The 20576-nt window shown below is 40.0% G+C and overlaps 1 long non-coding RNA gene across 10 annotated transcripts in view; it reads right to left on the bottom strand.

The window, feature by feature from the left end:
• The window catches only part of LOC113459212 (uncharacterized), a 93155-nt gene that overhangs the window by 34821 nt on the left and 37758 nt on the right, over nt 1-20576 (bottom strand). The window contains exons 2-4 of one of the 10 annotated variants that reach the window (XR_012579545.1): nt 6529-6646; nt 5395-5496; nt 2857-2957 (exon numbers count right to left, since the gene is read on the bottom strand). The exons of 3 other annotated variants lie outside the window; for them this stretch is intronic. This is a non-coding gene — a long non-coding RNA (uncharacterized LOC113459212). Of the gene's footprint in view, nt 1-2856; nt 2958-5394; nt 5497-6516; nt 6647-14569; nt 17178-19199; nt 19269-20576 lie in introns of those variants that run through there. 6 more of the 10 variants (XR_012579547.1, XR_012579546.1, XR_012579548.1 and 3 more) reach the window with 6 other exon arrangements.

Genomic DNA, 20576 nt, shown 5'->3' with positions numbered 1-20576 from the left:
GCTAATATTAACTTTTTAGCTGAGTTTCATAAGGAAATGAGGCTTAGGCAATCATTTTTTCTGGCTGGTTTCTCCAATAATTTTGAGCCTACTGGCTGATGTCAGCCAAGTGGAATAGACAGACAGACATTATGTTGTTATAAATTTTACAGAAACAGATGTCTGGGGAGGAGAAATTTATTCCCTACTAAAGGAAAGGCTGCAGCATGAGATCATCATTTAGGTGTCAGAGGATCCACACAGAAGAGGTCCTCCTTTGGACAGAAAAGCTCTTCTGTAGATTCTTATGATACCAAAAATTCAGAAAGCACTGCCACTTTTAGAGACATCAGGCTCATTTGGCCCAGGTGGAAGCCTGCAGGAGACCTGGTTTGTTGGTCCCAAAGCCTGCAGAAGCACTTGTGCCCCATCTAAGCACTGATTCATGCTGACTCACACTGGACATTTCCCATATGACGCTGTATCCTACGGCATTTCCTGTTCTCAGAAACCCTCCTCGCAAGAAGCCAAACACAAAGGATTTCCTTCAGATTTCTGAGACTACCTTCCTTACTTACTAAAAGTTGGTTGATCATCCTCATACTTTTCAGCCCACTTTTCATCTTTTTTGATGCCAGTTAATAGTTGCAACACATATTCAATAACACGGATACCATCAGCAACATCTCTGTAACATTCCCTTTGAATTCATTATCTACTTAGCGTAAGCATGAAAACGACCCACACCTGCTACATTAAATGGATAGTGCACACCTCTGTGTATTTCCCGTGTATGTAATCCATTGCTACACCTACATCAGTATCCAAACCTCAATACTAAAAAAGGCAGACCTGAGTATCTGTACTGGGTGGTGCCACAATACCTCTGGTGGATTTCTTTGAGCTCACTTACACTTTCTCTCCTGAAGAGTTAAAATCCAACACGTGAGGGCAGACTTACAACACCAGTTTAGCAGCCCCCTTTTTCAAGAAAGTTTATGTTCCATTTAAACAAAACAAAACAAAAAAGAGAGAGAAACAAAACCTCATCAACATCTTGACTAGCTCCTATTGAAAAATACATCTCTTTGAGAAATCCAGGACATTCCTCTTTGCATTAATTGACACCTTATTAGTGGAATGAATGTTGCCAGTCTTTTCTCAAGCTGCTTGGAGGTGAAGAGACTCTTTCTTTCCCTTTACCAAAAACAACAACAAAACATCCCAAGAGAGAAGAAAAGAGAAAAAAGGAAAGGGAGCTGCTGAGAGCCAGGCTACTTATTCATCTTTGAACATTGGTTTCCATGGGAATAAGTTTGGTTCTTTGTGGAGGCTGAACAACCCCATGCAGTCTAATGCTTCCAACATTACATTTGTGTGGTCAACTTTCCTTTGGCCTCTCCTTGTCCCCTTCCTCCTCATTCCTGCTCAGCAACAAGACTGGTGTGACAAAAATGAAGAAATCATTCAATAAATTGGCTGAATTGGGTTTGAATGAAAGCCTGCTGAAGCCATTCTACTGCCACCAGTAAAACTTGGATGAAGCCCTCACAGCTTAAAGCACAGTGGCTTCCAGTCAGCCTGTCAAAACTATTACTCAGCCTTTGTCTGCCTCAACTTTTCCATTTTGATGGTTTCTGTCTCAGTTTTTATCATTATATTTGGGCATTTGTTTATGGAGTTTTTTTGTTTCAGCAGCTTTTCATTGTTCCTTAGTTTTGACTGATTATGTAGAGCATACAATTCTGGTCATATTAATGTTTAAAAGTGAATGATTACTTGTTGACCAGGAAGGGCACAGCTCACCAACAACAGCAAAAAGGACTAAATAAACTGAAAAGTGATTTGGGATGAAACATCACTTAAATCATGAAGCATTTTTCAGATGTCAAACTCTTGAGATAGTCACTCACTTTGCTCTGTTTTAAACCAAGGAGGTGAACAAAAGCAACATGACATTCCTGTGAGAGTGGGAAGCAGATGAAGACTGGGTGATCACAGTCAGGATGCAGCAGACATTACAGAAAAAACTCACGGACTGTGTATTCTGTTTGATCTGACTACAGTAATTCCCTAGTCTTCTTGTAATCTATTTTGACGTACTTTCTTTTTAAAAGAAACTGTTTATAAATACATTACTCAGAGGCTGCCATGCAATACATTTTCATACATTAATCCTCATCATTTTGCTGTCATGATTTTTTTCTATTAAAGGAATAAAGGAAAAGCATGTTATTGCAAATCACTAATAAAATATTTAGCACTTCCTATTGCTCCACTTTAAAAACTTCTCCTTCTTAAAAGCTTCTAAAGTCCAAAGTTTTTTTGAAAAAATGAACAAAAGAAAAATATATTAGAAATTCATGAAAGCCATTCACACATAGAATGCCAGGACTACGGGAGTTTTCTATTGTGAGGATATTTCTTCCTTACAAAAGATTTTGTATTTTCAGATTTTGAAATTTTCTTTGCAAGACAGAGATGCTGATGGGTTTTCAATTCTTAAATCCAAGATTATGTCTAATTGCCTAATTTACTTTACCTATCCCTTAGAAAACTTAGCTGAAACTGCTGCATTTTATACAGCAAATCAGGATGAATGTAGCTATTGAAGCACACAGAAATTGATCAATCATTTGATTGTCAATTCACACATCAGTGAATGACAGGTAGAACCATTTTAGTCTTACAATTTCTGTAAGGATGTTAGCAATTCAGGCCAATGGAGATCTACTGTGATAATGGAAGTAATAAAGAAAGCTGGAGCTTAATCCATGCACTAGCATTTATGGCAGTACATCTTCTCCCTTTATTCACAATCAGATTAAATACGACAGCTGTTAGAAATCCACAAAAATAAAGCTGCCAAAAAACTACCTTCTGTGGATCCAGATTTTAATGGTACATGTGCATTTATTCTTTTCTCTCTTTGTTCAACTCAGCTGAGGCCTTCTCACACCTTTCTACTGCATTTCAGTCTAGGGCAGAAAAAAAGCAACTGTGTGAGACATGTATTCTTAACATGTAGATATATGTTTCAGGAAATCAAATACACCAGGTTATTTCTCCAAACAAAAGGGAAATGCAAAACTAATGTTCAGAATTTGTCAAGTCTTCCCTAAACCACTGCACACACCCACTATAAAAGGAGGAGTGCACAGCATCATTGAAGCAAACTATCAAATGTCAGGACAGCCAGTTTACCCAAACTGAGTAAGTTTAAGCAAAATATGAAAAAATAGTCCAGCTTTAAAGAGAAGTCCAACTTTTCACTCTGAAGTACATCTGGCATGGAAATCTTTGTTGACATGTATCCTTTAAAGCAGGGAGAAGACCCAATTTTCATCAAATTATACTTCTAAGACAAAGCAAATTGACACCTTTGAGACATTTTAGCATAAATAACTAACATTTTAGCATTATAACTAAAATGTTAGCTAAAACATTTTTGCTAAAATAACTAAAATTTTTGCTAAAATACTAAAATAAATAACTAAAATGCAGAGAATAACCACAAATTTAAAAGGCAATTAACACTTCTGTTATTCCTTGTCCTTCAACATATAACAATCCAAACCTGAGAATCATGAACATTTTGCAAAGAGAGGCATCAAAGCATGAGTTTCAGTTCACCATAGACTGGTAGACTATAACAGGAGTTAATATGGTCTGGTATGGGAAAGTTATAAAAACTAACTCAAACCCACGACCTTCAGAACATGAATTTTGATGAGAAGTCATCATTGAAGACTGAAACAAAGTTAGAAGTCTAATAGAGAACATTTATTGATTTTTTTTTTGTAGGGCTATTAAGTTATCAGGAAAATATGTGTATAGCAAATATCAGATCTCTAGCAAAGCAAAACTGTTTTAGTCAGAGTTTCAGTACTTTCCAGAAATTTTCAATTCAGAAAAAAATTTTAAAATAGCTGCTCAGCACAACTGGAGCCAGAAGACAACATGTGCCTCTGTCCTGCTTCCAACACAGACTTCCCAACAGAGAAGTTCCTACAGAAAATCATGTGGTGATGGGAGCCTCTTACAAGGGATGTTACAAGGAGATAGGACCTTGACTTCCTAAAACAGCCTGGATGGAAGGAGGAGCAGGTGAGTGTTCCTGGATTTAGACAGAGGCTACCTTTCCAAAAATATCAAAGAGGAGTTGGATATGGTGATACTTGTTCTTGGACTGCTGCTTAGCAATGTGAGGGTTGGGGTGCGGCCCCTGAACAGGAGACTTCCATGTGGCCCCTTATTCTGTTGCATTGGACACAAACTACAAGAATCATTGGAGAGAAAAAAAAAAATACATGATTACGCCTGTATTTCTACTGCCTTGTTATCAGGGCATTTACCTGAAAGACTGAGTTCCTAGGGTCTAATCCATGGCTGAATGACAACTCAGGGTAAGACCTGTCATTGTTTCACCATGGCAAAAGTGCCCTTTTGCAGTGAATAAGTAGGACTATCCATCAATGAGCTTGTTAACCTTTTTTTTCCCCTGTTTTTATAAATAATTCCAGTTTCTAATGTGTCATGTAGAAGTCATAAATTGGGAAGGACAGAATCTCACACTCATTTTACAAAAGGACAAACACTATCTCCAAGGATGTAAAATACTGGAGAAACTCTGTAATTGGAAGCTTCTACTGCCTGTGCAAATTTATGTCACAGAGGAAAAAGATTTGGACTCTCTACAAGTTAGAGTTAAAATTTTAATACTTAGGGTTTTTACTTTGATGATAGTGTCTTGATTCATCATATTTTCTCTCTGCAAATACCTTGTAAGCTAGAAATTTCTGCAAGCCTGTCAACTTTCTCAAACAATTTTTTTCTTAATCTTATTGATTTGTTTTCCGGAAGTATTTTCCCTTCTTCCTAATGTTTTATTTATCTAACAGTGTTCACATTTTTATCCCTGGAAACCTTTTCATTTGCTTTTTGTTGCTGGTTTTTTGTTTTTTTTTTTTTCCTTTTGTGTTTTTCTGCAGAAAAGCAGCTTGCATTTCAATGGCAATACTTTATACAGCTGAACATCCCAAAGTGCTTTGCATTTAGTTACACCCATAGCAAAGAGACTGTAAGACAAAGGTGGCCTTTGGGATCTCCAGAAAAGGAAAGGAAGGCAAGTCTTTCATCATCAGACCATCGTGCACTCACTTGTGGCACTCTTCTAGCAAATGAGCACCACTGCAGATTTGATATGTGAGGTACAGGAGACAACTGTAAGGAAACAAAAAAAGGCAAAGGAAATGGAAAAACCCCATATTTCTTGGTTTTCCAAATTAAGAAAAGGTACCACGTAGCACCTGGAATTTAGTGTCTTATACTAATTCCCATGAAGAAATGTAGTGTATTTCTTTATACACAAAGTAATAGAGAAAAAGGTGTGTAATAAAAAGCATACATAGATACCTTGTATTTATTTTGTTCAAATTGTAGCATGTGCTGTTCTATTTCCCTCTTCATCCTTTTGTATGTGTTATTTTCTTCTGTGGCAGTTTGCAGAATGTTTTGCTGCTCATTAAATGATGAACAAGAAAACAATCCATAAAAAATATATTTGGAAATGAAACTCTAGTTGTAATACTAAAATTGTGTCATTTTAGTCTCATATCTCTTTCTTACTGAAAAAAAGTTAATGAGGAATGCAACTAAGATGCATTATTTTTTATGACTGCTTCAGAAATTTTCAGTGGTCAAGAAGTCAGCAAGAGATATCTTTGATCATATGATAGTTTGGGCAATCAGTTGTTCAATAATTTAAAGAAATTATTTTAATTTCTCATCCAGGGACATTCAACAGTCTAGAATGTGTCAGTCAATTTACATTAGTCATGTAATGTAATAGCTTTCATGTCCTTAGTCAGTTTTTTTAAGTTATTTTTTGAAATAATTGAAGAAGAGAAAAAATTAATCTGAAACTGTTTAGTAAATACCAGTAATATTAATGAATTTGTCACAGGCTGGCAATGTGGGATTATAATATTCATTTCACAGATAGCAAAGTCCTGGCTAAGTGTTCTGGTTAATTTTCTTGGACAAATTGATATAGAAATTATACAACAATGCCTATATTAAAATCCCAGTCCAGTGCTTTATCTATCACATTACTGTTTCTCAATGGTGGATTGCAAATGTTCTTGATTGTTACATCTGACTAAATGAAATAAAATCTAGTTTCTCCATTCCATTATGTCTAAAGTCACATATTGCTAGTAACTACTCAAAACACACATTCACACCAAAAACTACTACTAACATCCTTAGCCATGAGTTTTGGTTTGATTTGGATTTTTTTTCTGACTTTTAAATAAAACCAAGGAGGCAGGATCACAAAATTGCTTTTCCTGAGACTGAATGTTGCTATATTGAACAGAAAACAAAACACTTCATTGGGACCTAGTGCTCCTTCCCAAATATTTTGTCTTGTTGGAGAGGCTGAGAAACACAAGTTCCTTTCACAGAAGCTCTATACCAAAAACCCCAAAATATCCAACCCACAGTATCCCCCAGCTGCACTACAATTGCACGAACACACAGCATTACCACTCTGTGCAGTGATGCACAGTCCTGAGTAGCTGGACTGTATGTTGACCATGACCAGTTTCTATGCATTTCTCCACGCCTCAATACTTCTCCCAAACATTTTGTGAGCCTCTGAAAGCTGACCAAACAAAAGAGAGCAGGCAAATTGTTACAAAAACAGTAAAGGCTATTTTCAAGCTAAAAAGAAACAGTAAAATGGGTTTTCAAATTCACAGCTGAGCTCAAGTCTGTTCACTATTTTTAGTATCACTCTCTATTGTTAGTGTTTTGTTCTTTTTAATATGACAGTCTTTTCACCCACAATCCATTCTCAGGCCCAATCTGTGATGACCTATGCAACAGCTTTGCAAATGGGCTTCATTGCAGTTGATGTCTTCCACCCTTACAGCAACTTGCTCACATTGCACTAAGACAGTAAGAAGAAAAGTGTCTATAAGCGCAGGAGAGTAGAATTACTTCATATCCCTCTCACCTTCAAAAAGTTACAGTTTTGACACAAAATATCATCCAAGAAATCAAATATTGCTTCATGGGATAACATGGTTTTAATCATACCCCACAGTGCAACACCAAGGCAGGTGTATGTAAGCCAATATCCTCACAAGTGGTGAGTCCTTTGAAAGTCCCTGACTTCTCTCAGTGAGTGGATACACTGAACAAATTTACACTGAACAAAATGTAGAAGTGGTTAGGGGACTCAGGAAAATTATACGCTCTCAATTTTAAAGCTGAACTTGGGTATAGTTTTACATTCAGTGTGAATGGTATCCCACCATCAAGGACCATTTCTCAAGGCTGTTTTTCATCTTAGGACACCTGTAAACCTAAACTAAACCAATCCTCCACTCAGGTCTTGTAACTGCAAACTTCCAGGGCAGCAAGAGCCCTGTAGTCAATGCCCTGGAGCTGGGAGCAAGGATCTTGGCACAGCAGCTTGGGACCATCTCGGAGCAGGAAAGGCCAACTACAAACCTCTACTCACACCAGGGGGTGGCCAGCTGGACATTTACCTGGTACTTTGGTCCCACCATCCCAACGAAGAGAGATTCTTCCTTTCCCATTCCCACCCTTCTCCGTGGCATCTCTCTGCCAATTTCATGCATGTACATTCTCTCTCTCTGACTTGTGGTCCGTAGACACAAATTCAACATTTGCAGTTTTTTATTAGTTTGACCCCACTGTTTCCTCTTCTGGTAACTGTAATTTCCTCCATTCTTTCAACTTAAACTATAATTTCTGCATGAGTTCAAGCTCAGTTTATAGCTGCTCTTTTCTTCTAGTTATTTTTCCTGCCTACTCTCCAGTGATGAGTCACACGTGTATATTTGCCCCCCATGTACAAACACTATTCAAAAAGAGTTATCCAATTTCTTTTATCTCTATATTTTTTTTCTGATCAAGGTGCAGAGCCAAAATATTACATTTAACAGATAAAACAATATTTTACTGAGCTTTTACTTATGCAGTGGAAGGTACTGCAAAAAAAAAAATTGCTTGCTAAATGAATGCAAGACTGAGTTTTTCTGGCTTACTCTAGTATAAGGAAGCTGCAATGAAGAGAAGAAAGATTATATATTCCAAATCATCTTAGCTACCCTCTTTATCATTATTATTGCCTCCATTTTCTACTGCATTTTAGAGTATATTCTAAATGGAATATTAATATTAATTTCTTTCTTCTTCATGAGAGTTCAGATAATTTGGGATAATTAAGGGAGAGAGGATAGGAGAATCTATTGTGGGGCTATAAATCTCCAAGGAATGTGTTAGTTTTGCATTTTAGTTCTGCTGAAAAATGTAAATGCTTCAATTAGTGTAAAAATCAGAGGCTGCCTCACTCATTAACAATGAGGCCTCTAACCTCTCACCTTGCCCGTATGTGAATCAGAGGATTCTGAAATGGAAAAGTTGGCCCATTTTCCTAGATACAGAAACTGCCCTTTAAAAAAGTAACCAGAAAATATCCCCCTTAGTGTCCTGGCCTTAAAGAGCTAATTCATTTGCAGGAAAGGCCTATCTGGAGAAGTCAGTGTCCTGTTGCATATGATGGGGAATCTGTGTGCTTGTGGATAGCATTAGAGCAGACTTGAAATGAAGATAACAGGGCTGGGCATCTGCAGCACTGGGATGAATCTCCTCAATCTAAATATTCCACGTTTCATAACAAACCTGTCAATAAGGGATGTGAGGGCAGTTTTGCTGCTGCGCTGTGCTATCCTACAGCTAACACAGCCTGAAACCTCCTAAAGGCTGATTGAAATCGATTCATACGCAGGTGGAATGCTACAGATCTCTCTTCTCAGCCTTTATAAAGGGAGATTTAGTGGGAGACTTTTTATTTATTGAGAGATTCGTATTATACCAAGTTCAATATTCCTCCAGTCCACAGTTACCCAGAAAGATACACTTAAACAAATGCCTGATGTATTCAGTGTGTATGGAACAAAATAAATCAGAGGGAAAGAATATAGCTACTACCACACACATCCATTCTGCACACATTTATTTCTAAGCTAGTGACTAGGAGGTGAGGAGGAAAGCACTGCCTGGACTGATGATTACATTTCCTAAGTGAATAAAGCCTACATGTGCAAAACAGTAATGCAAAATTACCTGCTCCCTTTGCATAAAAAAACTTCATCCGCAATGATTTGATTAATTGAAGGATTAGCCTTTTGCTACAATTTTGACCTGAGGTTCTTCTGCTAATTTTCCTAGAGGATCTTCTAAGCAGTATGGCACAAGTAATATAGCACTGCAGGACTCTGGTATATTTTCAAGACTATCAGCACTACTCACAACTTCTAATCCTTAATTTCTCTCATGCATTAGTCCATTAACATTTTCTGAGATTTGAATCTTTTTTTAATATATAAACTCCTTCAGACAGGGCCCAGTTTTCCAAATGCCTTCAAGATGTTGACCCAGTTTGCATAGAGACTGCTTTGTTTGCATGCACAAATTAGTATGGAGAAAGGTCATATTATCTCCTCGTGCCACACCATCTAACCAAAATATTTCTTGATTATTCTTCAAATCCATTCTAAGTGCTGCTACCAAAAATTACCTTCCTGGTCCATTATTTCCTCTCTCTGGTTGTTCTCAATGCTGCCTGAAGTCACTCTATGGTATCGTGCTGAGCCCAGCTCTGTTTCTCCAATGATATGAGCCTAAGTCATTCCATCTCCACACCACAACCCTCTCTCCTGATCTCAGATAATTTCCATAACAGTTAAATACTTCAAAATATATTCCTAGAACTCTCCTACATTTTTGCCTTTAAATCAATCCCTTGACCCTGGTACATGTACCTGAGCTCTCTCCTAATCGCCTTAAAATCTTTTCATCTCAGGATTTCAAAATACTTTGTGTCATGACAGTAAAGACTATGTAGGTTCTGTTTTAAACGTTCATAGAAAAACCACCACTGAAAAGCAATGATCACAACATTCTTAGATCAAATATACTCTTTGGAGCATCAAAGATCAAAAAGCCACCACAACTGGGCTAAACCTCAAGAAATTGAAGTATATGAAAGGAGGAAAATTGTTTAAAAGGAAGCTAAAAGAGTTATCTGAGAGAGCAAAATCCTCATTGATAGCACAAGGACTACCAAAGAACATCCTACTAAAAGCAGAGCTCCAGTGCACATTGACTGTTACGAAAAACTTGAGAAACAATTAAAAAAAGCAGGTGTGATGGAGCAGTGAGCTAAAGATTTGGGAAGTATAAGAGTTTATTAGAATTGAGAAGGCATCATTCAAAAGCAGAAGCTGTATCCAAATGAAGAAAATAAAAAGAATCATAAAACCTGGCAGATTAAATGCAAAAAATATAATTAGGCAGGCCAGGGGGGAAAAAAAGTTTGAAGAACATTTGGCTGGAGCAATCAAACATAGTAGTAAATTCCTCTTCCACAGGAATCATCAACATCAGAGCACAAAGCCTGCCAGGCAGTCTGTGGAGCTCAGGGTGTAATGCTGCTGCAGAAGAGCAGAGTGAATACCTGCACCACTGCGGCCTTCCCACACCTCAAGGGAGCCTACAAGAAAGATGGTGAGAGACGTTTTGCAAGAGCATGTGATGACAGGACAAGGGGGAATGGCTTCAAACTGAAAGATGTCAGGTTAAGGTTAGACAGTGGAAAAATATTCTTTGCTGTGAGGGCGGTAAGGCACTGAAGCAGGTTACCCAGAGAAGCTGAGGATGTCCCATTCATGGAAGAGTTCAAGGTCAGGTTGGATGGGGCTCTGGACATTCTGCTCTAGTGACACATGTTCCTGCCCATGGCATGTGAGGCTGCAACTAGATGATCTCTAACGTCTAAATCCAAATCTTTCTATGATTATATGTTTCTAGGATCATGTAGAAGAAACAGCTGATACTTCCTCACTAGAAGCCTTTTATGCAGGCAATACTGCAGGGGATCTATCTGAAATATAACTGACTATGGAGAGGCTGTTGTAATGTTAACACAAGTGTTGATGGGTTGTCTGGATGGGAAGGTATTTATCAAGAGCTTTGAGAAAGCTCAAGGAAGTAAGAGCTGGGTCACTGATAGGGGTACCTAACCTCCCATGGTGATTTTTAGGCTCTGAACACTGAGGGTTAGCAAATGTGAGGATCTGGAGAGCTACAGACCTGCAAGCTTGTAACTCTAGTGCACAAATTTGTAAAGGTTACAATAGAGGACAAATATATGTCTGAATGCAACTTATATGGAAGAGCCAATGTCAGCTCTGTAGTGGAGCATTATGCCTTGTAAAATCCATTTGAGCTTTTTGAAGTTAATTAACATATGGGTCAGAGGAGACAGTCAAATAAAATACAACTGGATGTTCCGACTCTTTGGGTAAAGTCTCCAATCAATGGTTTTAAAGAAACTGAGCAGCCATCGCATAAGTGGAAAGGACCTGCAGGGACAAATAAAGGGACAAAAGATGTGAAACAGAAGGTCTGCACTTAGAATAGAACAAATACTCTTCACAGTGAAATAAAATTATGGACTCTGAGGTGACAATTACCATTCCATAGCGGATGCTCAAGGTTACAATAGACAGCTCTGCAGAAGCATCAGCTCTGCTCAGCAGCAGTTAAAAAAACAACTCAAATGCCAGTAACGAAAAACAAGACAAAAAGATAATTTTAATTCTGTTCATCTACATCTTGAATGTTTTTCCAGTTAGGGTCGCCTCATCTGAATGGAAGGACACAAAAGATATATCTGAGGTGGCTAAAGCCCAGAGAAAGACCAACTATGACAAACTATGGTATGGTTTATACAGTTCTGAAAACTTGTGATAATGTGAAGTCAGTGGAGAGGAAATGACTGTTCACTGTCCATCTACTTCAAGGAGCAGAAAGTGTCAAATAAAGCTTGTAAGAGCTAAACTTAAATAAAAAGAGATTACCTCAGAACAGGAATCTGTACCACTTAGCGTATCTTGTTTCATATCTAAAGAGTTTGCTTTGTAGAGCAAGGACTTCATGTTGCTCTGTATCACAGTCCTTGAATTGGACTTCCTGGGTATACTGGAACAAATAATTAATTGTACACATTCAGCATGATTGCACTCTAAGGAGTCAATTGGTAATTGGGAAAATCACTTGAGCAATGCACTAGACCAGTCATAGCTTCCTGTTCCCTCTTTGCACAAATTCAAAGTCATCACAACATATTGCCCTCATTTTAGAACAGGAATAGCAAAGGAAGAAACAAATGATAAAAAGATGAGCCATAAATCATTGTAAATTCTTATATCTCAAGCAATGCATGCACATCAATGATGTTCCTGTGAACATGAAGAAAAGTCACGTGAAGTAAGAGTATTTGAATTTTGCTGAAGGTAGCTATTTCCAGGGTGCCTGCTTGGAGAGAGGCAACTTTCATCCTGGGCAAAAGACTACTTTCATAATGTCTTGTTTTTGCATTATCCTCTGCACTCCAGTTTCTTGTATCATCTTTCTATAATGGAAGATGTCATGGGAAGTCTCGTCCTCTACTGGTTATGATACAAAACAACTGGAAGAGGGAAACCACTCCAGATAAAAACCTCATCTAAAGGAAATAGTTTTCCTCCTTCAGAGCTAGCAAAAGAAGATAAACAAGTGTCCCATGGGACTGCACTTCTGTTGAAGACTGGGAGAATTCTCCAAAGAAGAAGGAAATGCCCTCTAGCATCCACTGATGAAGATCCAGAGTCATGCCACGGATGTCACACCAAGATTTACACTGATGCAGTTTTCTGTCTTGAGAGCCAGTTCTGACTGATGCGTCCTCACTGTAAACTGAGTGATGCCTGGGACTGCCAGGCAGTGTTCACTACATTTACAGGAGCAAACAAGAACAAGATGGAGACAGTTTCATGCAGAAACATAGTATGGTACATAAGCTGAGGTTGGTTTTCTTTGCAACACGAAAAATGTCAAGTCTGTTAAAGAAAACCTAATTTTTGTTCTGGTGTGATGGTGAGAATTAGCACAGCTAGGCTTCACATTATCGAGACAGTATAGGAAGATTTCCCAGCAAAAGTGCTTTCCTAATGAGTGAAGAACAGACCACTGCCTACTGGATCAGTTGTATTATGCAAATACAGTAAAAAAAAAAATTCTATTAATTACATTAAAAATTGTAGATAATGGATTCTTTCTTTTCTTCCTTAATAATTCAGATATACAAGAAAGGTCAAAAGCTGTAGTCTGACTGGACTGACCACACCATTTTTTACTATTAATTCTCCTATAAAATATTACCGAAGATGAATGATTTTTCATTGTTTTAACAGAAAAGTATTTCACACATCTTTCAAATTTCCTCAGTATCTGAGCTCCATATGAGCACAGGATTTTATTAGGATATGTCAGTTCACCATAACCCCTTTACTGAATAGAGACTTGCCATAAGAGTTTCCAGTTTACAAAAAGGAATAAAATAGCAGGTGTTAACACTGGAAAAGAAAATTGTGACAGAAAATTAAGGTTATTAGGGAAGCTGAGAATTATAAAAGGCTCAATGGGGAGTGATTTCAGAAACCACAGTTTAGCAGCAGAGCAAATAAACAAGGCAGCCTGTGACTGAAGTCATCAAACTAGAGGATATTTTAGCAAAACAATAAAATGAGAATCTCCAAATGGAACCTGGTTACCTAACCACTGTATTCTTTCACTTTCGGCTCATGAAATACAACCAGCCTGGCCACCTTGCAGGGTTGAGCCCTTGACGGGAAAGCATCCAGATGTTTTCAGTTTTTGGGACTGAATTGAGGTTTTGACACAAAACCTGTCTGTCTGGCAGCACCTCACTGTGTGAACTGTGAAGTGTTACTGGAACCTATTCATGAGGTTTTCCCCTACCTGAGGTTGCAGTGGCTGACATGGAATTGTGACCCAGATTTTGCACTTATCCCTGTGCAACTCCAGGGTAGCCATGCCTGTCTGCAGAGCTGGGAAAGCAGACACGCCTGCCTTCACCTTCCTCACTGCTGAGTGACACACTTGCAGGCAGGAAAGAGAAAGACCTCAGAAAGATTGCTCTTCCCACTGCCCTGCTGTTGGCTGCAGGGCTGGGCAGTGCAGGGATACCGGGACAGGGCAGGGACACTCTCGGGACACACTGCTCAGAAGGGCTGTACAGGGCAAGGGGTCTGTCTACTAAAAGGATGAGGGACATGTCCCACAGACATGAAGTGCAAAGACCCACGTCACAGATGTTCTGTGTCCACAGAGGCTGTGGCCACAAAAGTATTGTCATCACAAATATTTTAAAAAAATAAAGTAGTTCATATGAACCCTGTTCATAAGAGAGACTCTTCTGAGCAGCATAAATTAAAGTCACAGGCAGCAGGATGACCAAAACATCAGCATTTCACAAAAAACCCCTGTGTTACAGCCCCTAGGCTGTAAGCCAGCCCTGCTGAAGCAGACAATGACGTGGATCTTAAGGGCAGCAAGAACTGCTACAACAACAATCACGCAGCCTGACCCCCTGTGAAATGCAAGCCATAGAATTTTATCCAGCAGCTTCTGCAGCAGTAACACTTACTCCTCCCTGCTGCAATGAGGATCCTCACAACCCACTTTGTCTCGGCAGGACTCCAGAGGAAACAGACAGACATCAGACAGAAGCTTGTTTGTTTGCTTTCCCACAAGGAGCAGCCAGGAGAGCAGTTGCTGATCACTGGTGCAGGAGCACATCCCTGGTACCCAGTGGGCAGGAGGCAGCCCGGCTCAGGCTGAGCACAGAAACCGGGGTGGCAGTCACACCATGCTGCAGCAGGACTAGAGCTCTTTCCTGCTTCACTGACATTCACGTTGCCTTCCTCTCACCCACTGAGTATTATCATCACAGAGGCTGGAGTCTGAATGTGTTTAATGCTTTCTTAGCCACAGATCATTAGTAACCAATTCCACTTTCCACTGTCTCAATTGTTTTTATACAATACAAGACTCCTTTTTTTCCTCTCTCCTCCCTCTTCTTTCTTCCTCCTTTTTCCAATTTTCTTGTGGTAAAACAGTCCTGCCTGAAAGCAATAAGCTCCTTTCAGAACTTAAAACCCTAATGGCAGGCATTTGGAAAAGAAGCTCTAAAGGCACCATTATTCCTGACTTTGGCTTCACTGCTGACTCGCTGTCTACATGCATAATGCCGAGCTTTTTCCCATAAAAATAGCAGTCCTCAGATAGCCACAAATCCATGTTAGCTGCTTGGGTTATTTATTCCTGGAGGAAGCTAGCAAAGTGACAACTTTTAGGACATTTGGGAGGCCACCATGAAGTGGTGAGCACTCAGCTAGGTATGGGAGGAATATAAATGAAGCAATGACTTAGGTAATTGTACCCACCAGGAACATCTATTCATGCTTTTGGGGTATTCCCACTCTGCTCATGATGTTCTCTCCTCTTTCTCTACCAAAGCTTTTCTGGTTCACAAACTCTCTTTCCACATCTCAGTTCTGCATCTCAGCATTCACATAAGGCCTGAAACAAGATTGCAATTTGTCATTGCTCATCCTGTTTCTGTGGGGCTGCAGTGTCCAGAGCAGGAAAAGTCAGAGGTCCGTTCCCAGTGTTGTTACTTGCTCTCTGTGAAAATTCCAGTGCAAATCTCCATCAAATTGACTGGCAGCAGTGAGAAAGTGCTCTGCAGCCCAGGCTGCTGGCTGGAATAGGCAGCACCTCTCAATAAAATCCTAGAGAACAGTAGGACTTTAACACCAAGGGCATATCTGCTACTGTCCAGGGTATGCCAAGCCATCAGGGGCCATTAAGTTTTGCCAGCAGGATACACATTTGAAAGTCGCCAAACAGAAATACAGATTGGTCTTGGGACTCAACTTGTGGCTGCAAGGGATAGCAGAGACTAAGAAACCTGGGGGATTAGCCAGATGGTGAATCCCTCTTCCACTGCTGTCCTAGGGAGAATAAAGAGCAAATGACAGGACTCACCCATGCCTGGAGGAACAGTGCCAAGAACTTCACCAGAGGTAAAGCACTCAGGGTGTTAGTCCCAGGCAAAGACAGGACTCCACCATGCCTCATCACTGCCAGGCCAACAGGCATTTCAGGATATTTGCAGCACCTGTAGTTCACGGCAACACTCTTCCACTGGGATTGTGTGTGATGGGTAAGGGGATGTTGCCCCTCTTGCAACCACTGTGCCAGCCAGTGCTAGCACAGACTCCTGGGTGGAACCACCACATATTTGCTGCAATTAGCTCTGAGTAGGGACAACCCTTCTAAGAGGATAGAGGGAGAAAACCCGAAGTCACTAAACATCCATGCCCATCCTCACATTTTGTGAAGGAAAAGCCTCCTGTAAAGCTGTGCGTCCCACTGCAGAGTCCTCAAACCTACAAGTCAGAGCTGCTCTTGTCTTAAGCCCAGCATAATCCAGCAGAAAACAAGTGGTGGACCACTGCAATGGGGCATTTCTAGCTGTTTGACTTTCAATCCATCCTTGAGTGAAAGAAACTATGCAAAAAACCACCCTGGCACTCAGCAAGGCAGCACCATGGGAAGGCTCTGTATACTGTTTGGCTGGACAGACAGGGGCATTCCCAAGCCCCAGCCCAGAGCATTTGGCACATGGATACTGTCCATGCCCAGCAGCCAGGCTCTGCCTGTGCCATAAAGAGCAATCCTTGTGTGCAGGGGGAGCGGGGCTCCTTGCAGCCCTCGCACAGCTGCCGGGTGCCAGAGGGAGAAGCGGGGCAGCCCCTCCAGCTGCCAGAAGAATGAGCAAGAGGCAGGCAGGAGCACGGGGATCTGACAGAGGCACGTGGCCCAAATCCTGCACACCTGCTGGGGTGTGATGCCAGCTGCAGCCCAACAAGGGGCCCCATTGATCCTGCCCGTGTGGTGGGTTTCTCTGCCTCTGCACATGCAGCTGAGGAGATCTTGTGGAAGAATTTTCATCTGTGGTTTGCTAAGGGTTTCTCCCCAAAGAATCATGATTTAATTGCTGTTATTATCTTCATAAAGCTGTCCAGAGTGTTTTTCCAGTGATTATTTAAAGCTTATCTAAAAGATATTGATAGCAGTGGAACGTTAAAACTGCATTCCTGGTATACCAGTAGCAGAGTGTGATAAAAAGAGTAGGTCTCTTAAATCAATCATCATCTTTCTCTAATTTATTGTATTGTTGTATTTTTGGATTCATGCATAGCACATACAGCATATCATTATGAAAGTAATGCAGTTAGAAACTACATAAACAGATAACTGGAGTCTGAGTTACTGTCAGTCTTCTATGAAAAAAAAGGACACTTTGTCAAAGAATAAAAATCACACATTATCATTTCTATAAACATCCACTGATGAGGAACCTTGCCATAGAAAGCAAACTCTCCAAAACAAGTCCCTAAAACATGTTGTGTATGAAAAAAATTATTTTAAAATCTCTTGATCAGCAACAGCTTCACAAATAACAGTATGAATAATATGGATGTCTGGTGGGAACAAACAACCTCACAGGATATCATTAGGTATATAGTCTATACATATTTTTTTTCTATTCTGATTTGCTGTAGAGAGAAAAGATAGAAGCACAGAAGCGATGAAACGTGTCTTAAAAGATGGAGAAAATTTTTATTTAATGCAAATCCCTTGTTTCATCATATTGCTAGTGACTCATGCATAAAGGCTTAGAAATCTATGGAAGGAGATGAGAAACCTCAGAAACAGATATGAGCAAATAATTCGCTACAGGAGATTTGTTTTCTCTTCAAATCAACTCCATTTTTTAATTTAAAGAAATTATTTGCAAATAGGTCATTCTAACTATGAATTTATTCCCATGTTTCTAATCGCCTCAGGGATTGTCACTGAAAACAAATTTAGACAATGAATTTACAGACTAACTGTTCAAAAAGATTAGCTACTGTGAGTTGCCAATCAATTGGCATTAAAAATCATAAGTGTTATTATCTCTACTTTGTAGTTCACTCCCTGAATTGCAAAGTCAAAAAAAGTACCCATCAGAGTTTTGAATCTCTCAGGTTTACTTTGGATAATGAAAAGGGCTAAGAAAAGTTAAGGAATTAAATGTCACCTCATGTCTTTTTCCACCCTTCCACACAAAGCCCCTTGTCTTCCAGTCTGTTACCTACAGCCCAATCCCCAAGTAGTGCATCTCTTTATAACTCATCTTGGGAGAAGAGGCACATCACATTTATGGACTAGTGGCTTTCACCTGTCTTTTCCCTTCACATTCTTCTCAAGTCATTTGTGTTGGTGAGCACCTGTCTGCCAATGACGCAACCTAACTCTACTCTGGCATGTTTAATTACCCAAGTTCCTGTGCCAGAGCTTTGGAAGAACAAGAAGACCTCCCTCTGCCTGTCCTACAGCACCACAGACCAATTAACCTACCCATCTGTGAATGGCATAAATTATCCCGTATGATCTTCCTCCTCCACCATCAACCATCTCCAGAAATCCTCTTTAGTAAATGGTTTGAGTTAATTGGCTTGAGTTCCCTTAAGCTCTTAAATAAGTTTGGAAAAGGAGTACTTGAACGTGAGACAATGCTACACAGACCTCCTCCAAAGAGGGGCAACTCTCTGGCCTGCAAAACTGTCAGGAGTAGGCTGAAGCCCCTTTCCCTTATTTTTCTGTGAATAAGCCAAGGAAAAATCAGACTTTCTGCTATAGCTATTACTAAGAATGAGGTAGCAGTGTAGGAAGTAGTAGCCAGAATTGGTGACTATTTTTAAGATTCATTGCACCATATTTGGGGTTCACCATTGCACCTTCTAAATGGCTTATATAGACCAGGCTTTTTAAGGCTTTTCCTCTGGTTTCCTGATCCAGCTGTACGCAGTTTAGCTCGGGATTATTTCTTTAATTCTTGGCTTTTGCTGACTTTACAGTGACTTTTGTCCATGCCTTCCTCTCTAGCAATGCAATATTGCCTGTAGTTCTGTGCACGCTGCAAAAGAACTGGTGAAGGATAACAAATGCCTGAGATGAATTATTTGAATAGAGTTACTCCAGTGAGAGATGTTGCTGTAATATCTGGTATACAGAAGCAAGTATCACGAAAACATTTTTCCCCATGGAGCAGTTTCATTAGCCTGCCAAATCCTTTGTAGCCAGGAAAATGCCTATGCTGCAAAACTGAGACTGATATTATGACAGCATCAAATCTGGGCTTGCTACAGTCTATATCTTACCCCAAAATCATTCTTCACACAGGCTTCCAAGGCTTGGTTCTTGCAATGGAGTATGCTAAGGAGGTGAAACTGGGAAGCAAGATAGAACACAAGATTAATGCTGCAAGAACCCACATATCAACATCCTTCTTGAAAGGTGGCCTGTGTACCCTACAATAACATTGGGAAGTGAGCAGAAAGTTCACTGATCCAGACAGACCCATGGCATCCCTCCTTGAAGAGAGATTTGGGACTTAACAACACAATTACAAGAAGAAAAGAGTTCTCTCTACCAAGAAATACATTCCTCTTCTAGTACATTGAAACAATTAGGTAATTTCCATCTCCTTCCTTGCAAATTGAATCTCTCAATAGCCCAATTTCTTCAAGTGACATTGTTTTCTCAGGCACAACAAAAGTAATTTTGCTGAGCCTCCACACTCTCCAAGTACCTAAGCATCTCTAGCACCTGAGTGTTCAGTGCTGCAGCTATTTCTTGACTACTGCTTGGACATGTTTCAAGTTGACATTTTAGATTGCATAACTCCTGGCGCAGCACTGCAAAGATGTCTCCTCCCATTGCATCAGAGAGTGACCTGCTGTGGCAAAGGCTATTACTTCTTTTGAGATTATCGAGTCTGTGGTGCCTCATCGAATTATACAGATTCCAAGGAGAGAAAAAGTAACTGCTGCATGCTCCAGGCCCTGAACTTTTCAGTGCAACACATCTGGAGAGCCTTCATCTGCATATGCATCTCTAATGCCACATCTCCTTGGTGAACACTGCGTGCATTGAATTCTGCTAACATAGGGTGACAGACAAGTAACAATAGGAGCGACGTTGACTCTGTGCTTGTCTCATCCTAAAATAAAATTCTGTGTGATGGACTAGCCACAGCTGCACGCTTACAAAGAGCAGTCTGTGGCTTCCAAGCAAAGCAGCTGAGAAGTTTAAAAAAAATATATATCTCAGCTTCCCCCTCCCCACTCATCTCCACACACATGTTAGATTTGAGGCCAAAATCCGATGACTAAACTAGGCACACAACCAAGAGTGACCTGATTTTGGGGAGTTACTGAGCAGTGGTGTTGCCCAGGGACTTCACTGCTTCAAAACTGCATTTCTTGGGGAACACAGAGGCTCAGTTCCTCTGAAAATTGGATACATTCAAGCAGGTGCCTTAACATTAGGGTTTTTAATGGCTCAGTTTACTGTTTCATTTGAGAGTAAGGGCAAATGAATACTGAATAAAAATCATTAGAAAAATCAAACACTGAAAGTCTAGTTTCTGTAGCATTAACCACGCTGAGTACCACTGAGGGGGTGGGAGCAGCAGGCTGTGCAATTGGCAGAACCACTTTCCCATCAATGTGGCACAGACCAAGTACTACAACAGA

Source organism: Zonotrichia albicollis, chromosome 3 (genome assembly GCF_047830755.1).
Source record: "Zonotrichia albicollis isolate bZonAlb1 chromosome 3, bZonAlb1.hap1, whole genome shotgun sequence".
Classification (NCBI taxonomy): Eukaryota; Metazoa; Chordata; class Aves; order Passeriformes; family Passerellidae; genus Zonotrichia; species Zonotrichia albicollis.
The sequence above is the reverse complement of the archived record's forward strand: the minus strand, read 5'-3'. Positions and strand labels throughout refer to the sequence as shown.